Here is a 14577-nt window from a genome sequence, read left to right as displayed (position 1 = left end):
CAAAATAAACTCAAAATGGATCAAAGACCTAAAGATTAGGCCTGAGACAATAAGTCTTTTGGAAGAGAATATAGGCAGTACACTCTTTGACATCAGTTTCAAAAGAATCTTTTTGGACACTGTAACTCCTCAGTTGAGGGAAACAATAGAAAGAATAAACAAATGGGACTTCATCAGACTAAAGAGCTTCTTCAAGGCAAGGGAAAACAGAATTGAAACAAAAAAACAGCTCACTAATTGGGAAAAAATATTTACAAGCCACTTATCCGACAAAGGGTTAATCTCCATAATATACAAAGAACTCACACTGCTTAACAACAAAAAAACAAACAACCCGATCAAAAAATGGGCAGAGGACATGAACAGACATTTCTCAAAAGAAGATATGAATATGGCCAATAGACACATGAAAAGATGTTCATCATTGCTAATCATCAGGGAAATGCAAATCAAAACTACACTAAGATATCACCTTACCCCCGTTAGATTGGCAAAAACATCCAAAACCAAGAACAACAAATGTTGGAGAGGTTGTGGAGAAAGAGGAACCCTCATACACTGTTGGTGGGAATGCAAACTGGTACAGCCACTATGGAAAACAGTATGGAGATTTCTCAAAAAGTTAAAAATAGAAATACCCTATGACCCAGCCATCCCATTACTGGGTATCTATCCTAAGAACCTGATAACAGATATCTCAAGAGTCCGTTGCACCCCTATGTTCATCGCAGCATTATTTACAATAGCCAAGACATGGAACCAGCCTACATGCCCAGAAACTGATGACTGGATAAAGAAGATGTGGTATATATACACAATGGAATACTACTCAGCCATAAAAAAAGACGAAATTGGCCCATTCACAACAACGTGGATGGACCTCGAGGGCATTATGTTAAGCGAAATAAGTCAGTCAGAGAAAGACGATCTCTATATGACTCCACTCATAGGTGGAAATTAGTATATTGAGAAGGAGATCTGATCGGTGGTTACCAGGGAAAAGGGGGGGTGGGGGGAGGGTACGAAGGGGGAAGTGGTGTACCCACAACATGACTAACAAAAATGTACAACTGAAATCTCACAAGCTTGTAATCTATCATAACATTAATAAAAAAATAATAAAATAAAACTAAACAGGTTTGATTCATTTAAGTCCAAGGAAAGGTTACTATTGTTAGCAATCAAAAAGTATTCCCAAAAAAGGAAAAACAAAAAAGAAAAGTTTTACCAAATATTGGGAGCTTTTAGCACAAGCTAGGACAAAAAAATTGGTGGTTTGAAGAGCTAAGCTAAATCATCTATTCTTTATGTGTTTCTCGATACAAAATATACTCCCTAATGTTGAGAAGCAACAATTTAACATCAGTCCACTTTTTGTTTTATTTCTTACCCCGTTTATTTTTGATTGGATGTTCACAACCTAATACTTCCAAGGGCCACATAGAGTAGTTTTGCCCTTGAAAGGGGGGATTTATGTGTTCTGGTTTTTATTTGGTGCCCTTGGCATTGACATTCCCACTTTCTCAGGACAGAAAAAGAAAAATTACTTTAATGTTGTATTGACTGATGGCCCATTCTGATTTCCTGAGATTACTGCTAATGAAAAAATGCTGAATATTAAGAAATAGAAGCTATGGAATATACAATTTGTAAAAGCCATCTGCCTTTATAGGACCATATCAGTCATTAAATAATTAAACAATGCCAGCTTGTATCAATGGCTAAATAGACTGCAACAAATAAATAGTTAAATAAATGGGCAAGAAAATTCATATAGCTAGATCAAAGATAGCTTGATTTTTTACCCTGGGCCATAAGAAAGTCAATTTCCAAGATGTTGTATCACTTAAGACAAAACTGAGCTATGTAACATTGATACTGCATTATTTTTCAGAAAGAAATTTTAGTATATATAATTAAATATTAATTAAATATATGCATAAGCATATATTTTGAATTTTATTCTCTAAATGGAAAAAATGTCCTCTGAGGCAACTTGTAGAAGTTTAGGATATTTTTATGTGATTGTTAAAAAATAAAAACAACGCCAAAATGGAATTTGCTATATTCTTAGTTGTTGTATTTCATTTCTGAATAAAGGTCTGTTTTAGATTTAGCTCCATTATTGAAATAAAATTATAAAGCTAGTTATGGTGTAATGGGAAAAATATTTACTTTGTAGACAGACAAACCTTATTTAAATCCAGGTTCTGCCACTTAACAATATGACTGATCTTGGGCAAGGTGCTTAACTTCTTTGAAATCACCTGTAAAATAAGAAAATAACTACCTTGCCAGCTGGTAGTGTTAAATAAGAATTGCACAGAGCTTGGTACGTAACTGTTCAAAAGCATGTTTTCCTTTCTCCCATCCACATAGTGAAAATGAGATCCTATAATAATGATTACCTTTATCCCTTGTATTATAAAGAACAGCTTTTGTATTTTTTGATATCGTCCTTTTTCTGTTAACAGCTTTATTGAGATATAATTTACTACTGTACAATTCACCCTCTTAAAGTGTATAATGCAATGGCTTTTAGCATATTCACAGTGCTGTGCACCCATCACCACAATCAATTTTATTCACCACAATCAATTTTATATTTTCATCACCCCAAAAGAGAAATCCCACTCCCATTAGTCCTCACCCTCCAATCCTCCCATCCTGTCTAGCCCTTGACAATCACTAATCTACTTTCTGTCTCTTTAGTCTTTCCTATTCTGAACATTTCATGTAGGTGAAATCATACAATATGTGGTCCTTTGTGACTGACTGCTTTCCTTAATATGAAGTTTTCAAGTTTCATCCATGTTGTATCATGTGTAAATACATTCCTTTTTATTGCTGAATAATATGTGGTATATGTATATACCACATTTTATTTATCATTCTTCAGTTAATGGATATTTGGGTTGTTTCCACTTTTTGGTAATTGGGAATAATGCTACTATGAACATTTGTGTACAAGTTTTTGTGTAGACATGTTTTCATTTCTTTTGGGTATATGCCTATGGGTGGAGTTGCTGCATCATATGGGAACTCTTTGTTTAACAATTTGAGGAACTTCCAGACTGTTTTCCAAAGCATCTGCAACATTTTATATCCCTACCAGCAGAGTATTAGGGTTCCAGTTTCTCCATATCATTGCCGAAACTTGTTACTGTCTGTCTGTCTGTTTGTTTGTTTTTTATTACAGCCATTCTAGTGTGTGTGAAATGGTATCTCATTGTGGTTTTGATTTGTCTTTCCCAGTGGCTCCTGATGCTGAGCATCTTTTTGTGTGCTTATTGGCCATTTGTATACCTTCTTTGGAGGAATGTCTACTCAGATCCTTCATGCATTTTTAATTGGGTTATTTGTCTTTTTATTATTGAATTGTAATAGTCCTTTATATAGTCTAGATACAAGCCCCTTATCAGATATGTGGTTCCTTTTTTCCCCATTATTTTCCTATTTTTCCCCTCCTCAACCTACCCCACCCAACTTAGACAACATGTACACAGGTTTCATTTTCACCAAGTATTTTAGAAATGCTAACAAAAATTTTTCCCATCCTAAACAGTCCATATTCAATTAAATGACAGGCATCTCTGAATAAGTTTATAATGCAAGGTTTCTTTGTCACTGGGATTCCCCTTTTCATGCTGCTTAAAGACCACACATACTTTTGTAGCAATCTTGACTAAAAGTCTACTAACTATGTGAGTAGTAAAAAAAAAGTCTTCAATTATTTGTGTCAATTGAACTTACACATGCACAAATTATTTTCAAAAATATTTCTTTAGAGACTAGAGCCATTTTTTGACACAAATTTCTCACTATATTGTTTTTTTCATGTAGCTCCTGTTATTTCTTTGCCTCCTCAAAATCCAGAGAACTTCATTTGAAATGATGTCACTTTTGGTTGCGAAGTTTCAGCCTATCCAATACCACATCTGGAATGGAAGAAAAAGGCAAACAAAATGTTCTTTCACAGTGATGATAGAGGCACATTTCAATGCAGGTATGTGAATTATGTCATGTGCACAATATACACAGGGAGTCAATATATTAGTTGATGACATTAATAAATTCTTTCTTCCAGATTGCATCTTATAATGCAAGTTTTAAATATTAAAATGTTTCCATTGTAATCATGTCTGGCAATATAATAATACCTTACATTTTCAAGATGTTAGAAGATTTACAAAATCATTTCATATATATGATCTCATCAACCTGACTTAGAGGTCTGCTTATGGTCATAGAGAAAAAGGATGAAAGGGGTAGTGCAGTGCTTCTCAAAGTTTGGCTCAAAGTCCACAAATCACAGGATCATCTTGACACCCTAGTGAAATGTCCAAAGTAGGACCCAACTGTAGCCAAAAAGGATCAGGAAAAACGGGGTGTGCCTCATGAATCTGCATTTTAAAATAATTGTTCCAGATGACCCCAATTCACTCTAAAGTTTGACAACCACTAGTATAGTTGAATAAATAAATAAATAGCATAATATGTTTCAGAATGAAAAAGATCATGAGCAAATTACTTCACCTCTTTGATCCTGTTGTCTCACCTTCTCAGGAATATCTCAGGATTGCTTAATAATGAATATATGTCAATCACCCAGCACATTGCCTTGCCCAGAGTAGGCACTCAATAAATAGTAGTTATCATCAGGCTTTTTTTAAACCACATCTCTGGGACATTCTTCTCAGAATAGGTGGAGAGGGCATGTAAGTGGAGGAAATAGTGTAAGCAAAGCAGCAAGGCCAATCATGCTATGCAAACCATTCACCATAACTGTGTAGAGGGCATGAGTGGGAGTAGCAATAAGTAAATTTGGAAAAGTGGAATTTAGCTAGATAAGAGGACTCTAAACTCAGAGCACAGAGTTGGGATTTTTCACAGTAAGCCATGAAGGGTTATTTATCTTTATTATAAGAATTTTCAAGCATCCTCAAAAGTAGAGAGGCTAGTATAATAAAGCTCTATATACACATCACCCAGATTCAATAATTACCAATATTTTTGCCACATTGACTCATCCATCCCTTCTTTATTTTGCTTTTTTCTTTGCCAAAATATCTTAAAGCAATCCCCAGCTTTCATGTTATTTCACCCTCCACACCTCAGTGTTCATCTATAGAATACATGACACTTTCTTTCATAATCAAAATGCCTGTATCATGCTTTAAAAGGTTAACAATATTTCCTTGGCATCACCTACCTACAAACCAGTCCACAATCACATTTCCCCAGTTGTCTAAAAATTGTCCTTTTACAGCTCTTTAGAATTTGGCTCCAAACACAGTCTACACATTATAGTGGGTTACTAGGTTTCTCAAGTGTCTTTAATCTAGAAAAGTGCCCTCTCCTATCTTTATTGTTTATGTCATTGGCTTATTGCAGAAACTAGGTGATTTCTTTATATAAAATATTCCACATTCTGGATTTGTCTGTGGGCATCCTTAGGGGTGGGGGTGGTCAATTAACTTGTTTTTCTGTTCCCGCATATATTCCTATAAGTGGATGTTTGCTTTGGAGACTTATTTAGATTCGGGTTCAGCGTTTTGGGCAAGAGCCCTTCGTGGGGGTGCTGTGGCCTTCCTATTGCATCACAGTAGAAGGCACGACAGGTCTGCCTGTCCCATTTTCAGTAATGCTAATATTGGTCAGTTGTTTCAGGAGGCGAAAGCCTGATCCAACCATGATAAACTTCCCTATGACCTTTCAACTAATAACTTTAATGAAGTGTTGATTATTGCCTGAATCAATTCTTTATTAGGGATTACAAAATAGTGATGTTCTAATTCTAGCATTCCTTTCATGTTTATGGACTAGAATTCTTCTGTAAAGAATTTTTCTTGGAAGAAATAGACAGCAATGCAATAATAATAGGGGACGTACATTCCCCACTTTCAACAATTGATAGATTATCCAGACAGAAAATCAATAAGGAAACAATGAAGTTAAACTACATGTTAGACCAGATGGACCTAACAGACATATACAGAACATTGCATCCAACAGCAGCAGATTACACATTCTTCTCAAGAACACATGGAACATTCTCCAGGATATATCATATGTTAGGCCACAAAACAATTCTTAATACATTTGAGAAGATTGAAATCATATCAAGCAACTTTTCTGACCACAATGCTATGAAACTAGATATCAATTTCAAGAAGAAAACTGGAAAATTCACAAATATGTGGAAATTAGATAACATTCCTGAACAGCCAATGGGTCAAAGAATAAGTCAATAAATAAATAAATATCTTGAGACAAATGAAAACAGAAATACAATATACCAAAACTTATGGGATGCAGCAAAAGCACTTCTGAGAGGGAAGTTTATAATGATAAATGCCTACATTAAGAAAATAAGAAAGATCTCAAATAAACCTAACCTGACATTTTAAGGAAATAGAAAAAGAGAAGCGAATGAAGCCCAAAGTTAGTAGAAGGAAGGAATAACAAAGACAAGAGCAGCAATAAATTAAGAGACTAAAAAGACTAAAGAAAATATCAATGAAACTAATAGTTGATTTTTTGAAAAGATAAAGAAAATGGAAAACTTTTAGCTAAACTAACAAGAAAAAAGAGAGAGAAGACTCAAATAAATAAAATCAGAAATGAAAGAGGAGACATTACAACTGATAGCATAGAAATACAAACTATCATAAGAAACTACTATGAAAACTATATGCCAACAAATTAGATAAACTAGAAGGAAAGGATAAATTCCTAGAAATAAACAACCTACCAAGACTGAATCATGCAGAAATCGAAAATCTGAACAGACCAATCACTAGTAAGGAGATGGAATTAGAAATCAAAAACATCCCAGAGAAGAAAAGTCCAAGACCAAATGACTCCACCAGTGAATTCCAACAAACATTTAAAGAAGACCTATTGCCAATCCTTCTCAAACTCTTCCAAAAAAAACAAGAGGAGGGAATACTTCCAAACTCATTTTATGAGGCTGGTACTATGCTAATACCAAAGCCAGACAAGGATTCTACAAGAAAAGAAAATTACAGGCCAATATCCCTGATGAATAGACATGCAAAAATCCTCAACAAACTATTAGCAAACTGAATTCAACAATATATTAAAAGGATCATATAGTATAATCAAGTGGGATTTATTCCAGGGTTGCAAGGATAATTCGATATATGCAAATCAATCAATATGATACACCACATTAACAAAATGAAGGATAAAAATCATATGATCACCTCAATAGACACAGGAAAAGCATTTGACAAAATTCAACATACTTTCATGATAAAAAATATCAACAGGGGGCTGGCCCCGTGGCGGAGTGGTTAAGTTCACGCGCTCCGCTGCAGGCGGCCCAGTGTTTTGTTGGTTTGAATCCTGGGCACGGACATGGCACTGCTCATCAAACCATGCTGAGGCAGTGTCCCACGTGCCACAACTAGAAGGACCCACAACGAAGAATATACAACTGTGCACCGGGGGGCTTTGGGGAGAAAAAGGAAAACAATAAAATCTTTAAAAAAAAAATCAACAAACCAGGTACAGAAGGAGTGTACCTCAACATAATAAAGCCCATGTATGACAAGCCTACAGCTAACATCATACTCAACAGTGAAAAGCTGAAAGCTTTTCCTCTAAGATAGGAACAAGACAAGGATGCCCACTTGAGTCTATGCTTATTCAACATAGTACTGGAAGTCTTAGCCAGAGCAATTAGTCAAGAAAGGGAAATAAAAGGTATCTGAATTGGAAAGGAAGACGTAAAACTGTCTCTATGAGCAGATGAAATGATGTTATTTACAGAAAACCCTAAAGACTCTACCAAAAAACTATTAGAACTGACAAATGAACTCAATAGTTGCAGGATTCAAAATCAATATACAAAAATCAGTTGTATTTCTATACACTAATAACAAACCATCAGAATAAGTTAAGAAAGCAATCCCATTTACAATAGCATCAAATAGAATAAAATACTTGGGAATAAATTTAGCCAAAAAGGTGAAAGATCTGTACACTAAAAACTATTAAATATTGATGAAAGAAATTAGAGAAAACACAAATAAATGGGAAGATATTCCATGTTCATGGATTGGAAGAATTAATATTGCTAAAATGTCCATACTACCCAAAGCAATCCACAGAGTCAATGCATGCCTATCAAAATTCCAATGGCATTTCTCACAGAAATAGAAAAAACAATCTTAAGATGTGTGTGGAACCACAAAAGATCCCAAATGGCCAAAGTAATCTCGAGAAAGAAGAACAAAGCTGGAGGTATCACACTTCTTGATTTCAAACTATATTACAGAACTATAGTAATCAGGGGCCAGCCCTGTGGCTAAGTGGTTAAGTTTATATGCTCTGCTTTGGCAGCCCAGGGTTCACTGGTTTGGATCCTGAGTGCAGACTTACACACCACTCATTAAGCCATGCTGGGGCGGCATCCCATATAGAAGAATTAGAATGACTTGCAACTAGGATATACAACTATGTGCTGGGGCTTTGGGGAGAAAAAAAACAGCTATAATAATCAAAACAGTCTGATACTGGCATAAAAACAGACACATAAATCAATAGAACATAATACAGAATGCAGAAATAAACCCATACATTTATGCTCAGTTAATTTTCTACAAAGAAATCGAGAGTATACAAAGGGGAAAGGATACTCTCTTCAATAAATGATTTGGGGAAAACTAGACAGCCACATGCAAAAGAATGAAGCTGGATCACTATCTTACACCACACACAAAAATCAACTCAAAATGGATTAAAGACTTAAATTTAGGACCTGAAACTGTAAAACTCCTACAAGAAAATGTAGGAGGTAAATTCCTTGGTATTGGTCTTGGCAGTGATTTTTTGGATTTGACACCAAAAGCAGAAGTAAAGATGTAGGACTACGTCAAACTGAAAACTTCTGCACAGCAAAGGAAACAAAATGAAAAGGCAACCTATGAGTTGGGAGAAAATATTTACAAACCATATATCTGATAAGGGGTTAATATCCAAAATATATAAAGAACTCATACATACTCAATAGCAAAAAACCCCAAACAATCCAATTAAAAAATGAACAGAGGAATTGAATAGATATTTTTCCAAAGAAGACACACAGATGGCCAACAGGTACATGAAAAAGTGCTCAACATCACTAATCATCAGTCAAATGCAAACCAAAACCACAATAAGATCACCTCACACCTGTTAGAATGGCTGTTATCTAAAAGACAAGAGGGGCTGGCCCCATGGCCGAGTGGTTAAGTTTGCACGCTCTGCTTTGGCAGCGGCCAACGGTTTCACTGGTTTGGATCCTGGGCACGGACATGGTACCGCTCATCAAGCCACGCTGAGGCGGCATCCCACATAGCACAACCAGAGGCACTCACAACTAGAATATACAACAATGTACTGGGGGGCTTTGGGGAGAAGAAGCAGAAGAAGAAAAAAAGAAGATTGGCAACAGATGTTAGCTCAGGTTAGCTTAAAAAAAGAAAAAAAAAGACAAGAGATAAATGCTGGCGAGGATGTGGAGAAAATGGAACCCTTATACACTGTTGTGGGAATGTAAATTGGTGCAGCCACTATGGAAAACAGTATGGAGATTCCTCAAAAAATTGAAAATAGAACTACTATACAATCCAGCAATCCAACTTCTGGACATATATCCAAAGGAAATGAAAACAGGATATTGAAGAGAGATCTGCACTCCCGTGTTCATATGTTCATTGCAGCATTATGCACAATAGCCAAGATATGGAAACAACTGAAGTGTCCATTTAGGGATGAATAGATAAAGAAGATGTGATATATCTAGTGGAGTATTATTCAACCAAAAGAAAGAAGGAAATCTTATCATTTTCAACAACATGGATGGCTTTTGAGGGCATTACACCAAGTGATACAAGAGAGACAGAGAAAGGCAAATACTGCATGTTATTGTTTATATAAAGAATCTTAAAAAAAAAAAGTCAAACTCACAGAAACAGAGTAGAAAAGTGGTTGCCAGGGGCTTGTAGGGTGGCGGTATAGGGACAGGTTGGTAAAAGGATACAAACTTTCAACTATAAGATGAATAAGGTCCTTAATAGATTCTAAAGCTGAAAAGGCAGAGTAAAACTTGACTACTTAAGAACACAAATTTCTTAGGTCTTAGGTTCTTTGTATATTAAATAAAAATAAGAAATATTATTATTTCTGGGGCATATTTTATTAGAATGCTTTGCGAGACCTAGTAATAAAATAAAGTAATCCAAGCATGGGTCTAGTTGAATTCTGGGGCTTGATAAGTAGCAGTACACATGGAGGGGCATGTGTACTGGGGAGAAAGGGTGCAACAGGGGTGTCTTAGCCTGCTCGGGCTGCTATAATAAAACGCCACAGACTGTGTGGCTTAAACAATAGAAATTGGTTTTCTCACAGTTCTGGAAACTGGAAAGTCCAAGATCGAGTTCTGGCACAGTTCAGTTTCTGGATTAGGGCTCTCCTCCTGGTTTGTAGATGGCCCTCTTCTCACTGTGTCTTCACCTGGCAGGGAGAGAGAGAGCGTTGGTGTCTCTCTTTTTTGTTTTTCTTTTAATGGCACATGCCCTATTGTATTAGGGCCCTACCCTTATGACCTCATTTAACCTTTATCACCTCCTCACAGGCCCTATCTCCAAATACAGTTACATTGTGGGTTAGACTTCAACATACGAAGTTTGGGGGAGACACAAACAGTCCATAACAAGGGGTAAGGAGACAGTGGGGTATGGGTTGGTATAGAACTGAGAGGTCTACTGTCAGGCCAACAGTTATTAAATACATTGTATTTTTCACTTATGTAAACTCTAATTTCTTGCCTGTATAGGTTCTTCATTTCATATCAAATCCGTGTGGAATAGAATCACAAAGAATAATACAGACTATGGAGTCTCCATTGGAGGAGAGGAAGAATATGAATCCAGTGACTTTGAGAAAAGAAACAAATTTATACGAGAATATAGACATCACATAAAATACCACCTGTATTTACTTGTATAATTACAATAGCAGTTTTAGAAAGCTGAATGTCCTGTCAAAATTTTAATTATAATCACTCTTTCTAGACAAATTAGGATCTAGTTTTCTAGTAGTATTCCCCCAGCTTAAGAGCCTTCTTATTCAGATGATGACCAAATATCACTTCAATTGACAAGAATAATCAAATGATACCATAAGCATTTCCCTGTGCTCAACTTTGTGATAGGCATTATGGAGGAAGTAAAAGAAGCTGAATGTGTTATTTATGCACTAAAGAAGATTAAAATTTTAAATGAATTTAACCCTCTATTTCACAGAGAGATAGTATAACAAAATTCTAAGAATCAATAAAATCATTTGCAACTGGAAACTTTTTGTAAAAAAAACTCACCTACAGACAAGGATTAGCAAAAGATCAGGAGCCGGTTAACCAGTTTGAGAAATGGCTAAGGTTAATCCATCTACAACTGACACTGCAGAAGACATAGTTCTAACATGGCATACATCACCCAGTTTTTAAGAAGATTGTCCAAGTATGTTTTGGGGAGGGATGTAGAGCAGTGGAAAGACAAGGATGGAAAGCTGGAATAGGATAGCTCATTTAAGATATGCCTTGGCCTGGTCCACTTTCAAAACTCTGGTGTCTCCTGAAAATCGTCATCACCAGGCTGTTTGCAGGTGAGGTAGTCCAAGAGGGTCTGTGTATGAAACGTCCAGTGCTAGGAACATGCAAAGGGTTCATTTATAAAATGGCCAATGCTGGGCCCTTGCTGAAGGTGCCAGGCCCATATTGGCTCCTTTGTGAAGTGCCTCTGGCAGAGCCCATATGCAAATGATCTGGGCCTTTGGAAATGCCATATGTTCTTTTCTAGTTTCAAATATTCTGGTTCTGGTAAAACATCTAAAAATAGAAATCACTGGCCAGATGGATACTCCGATCACTTTGTAAGTGGGTCTCTCCAGAGAAGGTTTTTAGTATTACTATATGAAGTGGCCCTTGATATGTCGGCCCAAAGAGTAGTTCAGTGTTGTTTATAGCGCCATCGTCACGTGACTTCTGTTCTTAGGCAAGGTGACCAATGCTTTACTGAGCCATAGTCTCCTATTAACACTCTAAACTTTGGTTGTAGATCCATTATTCACACAGATTCTCCAGGATTCCTGAGGCAATATTTTGACTTCTCAGATTACCATCCAAAGAGATCCTATTAGTGAATTAATGGCAAGTGTTACTGGAGTGTGCCTAGAATATATCTTCATTATTTTCCCATGTAAAATGGCAATCCAAGTCTGTTCCTAATGAGCCTAAGGACTCTGCTTTAGCCCTTCGAGGTAAAGACAGCCTTTCAGAGGTTATAGTTTCTCAAAATGAGTTCTGCCATTACAAGGAACCACTCCTAGGGGTCTTGGAATATTTTGCAGATTATTGTCTGTGTGGACAGAATAGGCAACTATTTAACTGACGTAGTTTCAAGGGTAATAAAAATTGCCATTGACTGAATTTCTTCAAATCTAAAAGACACATCGATTGTAAGAAGCGCAATTATTTTATCTCCAAATATATCAGTGTGCATTTCCTACAAACCAGGGCATTCTGTTACATAACTGAAATAAAACCATGAAATCAGGAAATTAGCATTGATACATTACTGCCTTCTAATCCTCAGATTTCATTCAAGTGTTGCCAAGTATCCCAAAAATATCCTTTTTTGCAAAACAATCTAGTTCAGAATCATGCATTGCATTTAATTATCACGTCTCTTTAATTTTCTTAGTCAGATACTGTTCCTCTTTACTTGACTTTCACCACCTTGGCACTTGTGAAGATTACAAGGCCAGTTATTTTGTAGAATGCATGTCTCTCAGTTTGAGTTTGTCTGATGTTTCCTCATGATTGATTCAGGATATGTATCTTTTGCAAGACTGTCTCAGAGATGGTGCTATGTTCTCCTTTATTGCATTCTGTCAAATGTCACACGATTCAGATTTGTCCCATTACTGTTATCTATATTAATTACTCACTTAAGGTGGTGGATGACAGACTTCCGTGCTAAAAAGATACTCTTTTTTGCTTTGTAATTAATTAGTATTTTGTGAGGAACTATTGTGAGACTGTGTATATTTCATTCTCCATAAAACTTTCAATTAATTTATTTAGTTACATTAGTATGGACAAATATTAGTATGTCATTAAAGTTTCTTATTTTATTCAATGTAATCTATTACTATCATTATTTATTTTGATGCCTAAATTTTCCTAGATTTGGCAAGTGGGAGCCCCTTCAAGCTGGCCCCTGTGTCCTTTTGACATGCCTCTTTCATTCTTTGAGGATTTCCTTACTTTCTGCCACCCTAGATATTTCAGACTTATCTTATACTTACACGCTCCAACTTGGAATCAGCCATTTCTCCAAGGAATCCTGGTTTCTGACAGTGAAAAACAGTACTTAGAACCCAAATTCTGGATATTAGGTGTGCTCATTGCTATTGAGGTGTTACTGATTTCAGACATTCTCAGTAGGGCATATATGTGGGTACACACACATATACCTAAATTTATTTCTGTACCTATCTCTATATATTGAAAACCATGAATTTTCACTCCTACTTCTAATTCTAGTCCAACACTCGAGAGTTCATTCTATTTTTCTCTCTTTAAATATTTGTGACTCCCTTCTCCCAAAGTGAGAAATCTGACTTCCATTTTCTTAATATATTTATTTATTTCATCCATTCCCCAGTATGTAACCAGTTTCCCAGCTCCATTGCCAACTCCCCTCCCCTGCACAGACATCCTCTTCCCTTACCTGGGCTCTGACACCCCTTATCAGGGCACCATTCTGTCATTCCTCAGGGTGAACACCCTCCTCACCTTGCTCAGGCTCTGACTCCCCACACCTACCTAGCCCCTCCCCTCCCCTTGAATGGATGCCTTTCTCAGGGCTGTTCAGGTCCAAAATCCTGCACTGTGCCCCCTTCCCTGCCCTCAATGCACGGATACCCTCCTCACACCCATTGGGTCCCAAAACCCCACAACAGGTCAAAATTCTTCATGAACGCTCTCCTCCTCTGCTTAGTCTCTGTCTGACACCCCAAGAAAGACCACTCTCATGCACGGACACTCTCTTCACTCCATTCAGGTTCTGATACCCTTGTTAGCCAGCACTCCTACACAGAAGTCCGCTTTACTCTGCTTGGCTCACAGTAGCTCCCCCAACCCTCTCTTGCCACAGCCGGTATGGACCTTGCTCCACCCTACTAGATGGCTTTACGACTAGCCCAGAGTATGCATTAATAGCTCCCCTTTTCACTCTCAAAACTGTCCTGGCTGAACAATAAACTATATGGTCAACAATAAGCTATAAGTCAACCTGGGAAAGCTTTTTTAGAAGCAGTTTTTGTATAAACCCTGAGGGCAAGATTTTGTCTTTTCTATCTCTCCTAGTTATAGAGAATACTAATAGTTCACTCAAAATGGCTACTCTATGCTTTATTTACAATAGGGAGAAAGATCACACAAACCTAAATTTCTCTCAGTAGAGGACTGATAAATAAATCATTGTGTATACCTACAGTGAA

General features: G+C 36.7%; 1 long non-coding RNA gene across 1 annotated transcript; it reads right to left on the bottom strand.

Moving 5' to 3' along the window:
- Positions 1 to 3512: 3512 nt before the first annotated feature.
- On the bottom strand, positions 3513 to 10524 carry LOC139075252 (uncharacterized). Its single transcript, XR_011525455.1, has 2 exons — positions 10418 to 10524; positions 3513 to 3938 (listed from the first exon to the last, which is right to left on the bottom strand). It is a non-coding gene; the product is annotated as an uncharacterized lncRNA (long non-coding RNA).
- Positions 10525 to 14577: the final 4053 nt, after the last annotated feature.

Source organism: Equus przewalskii, chromosome 13, assembly GCF_037783145.1.
Source record: "Equus przewalskii isolate Varuska chromosome 13, EquPr2, whole genome shotgun sequence".
In the NCBI taxonomy this organism is placed as follows: domain Eukaryota; kingdom Metazoa; phylum Chordata; class Mammalia; order Perissodactyla; family Equidae; genus Equus; species Equus przewalskii.
This window is presented reverse-complemented; position numbering and strand designations above follow the sequence as displayed.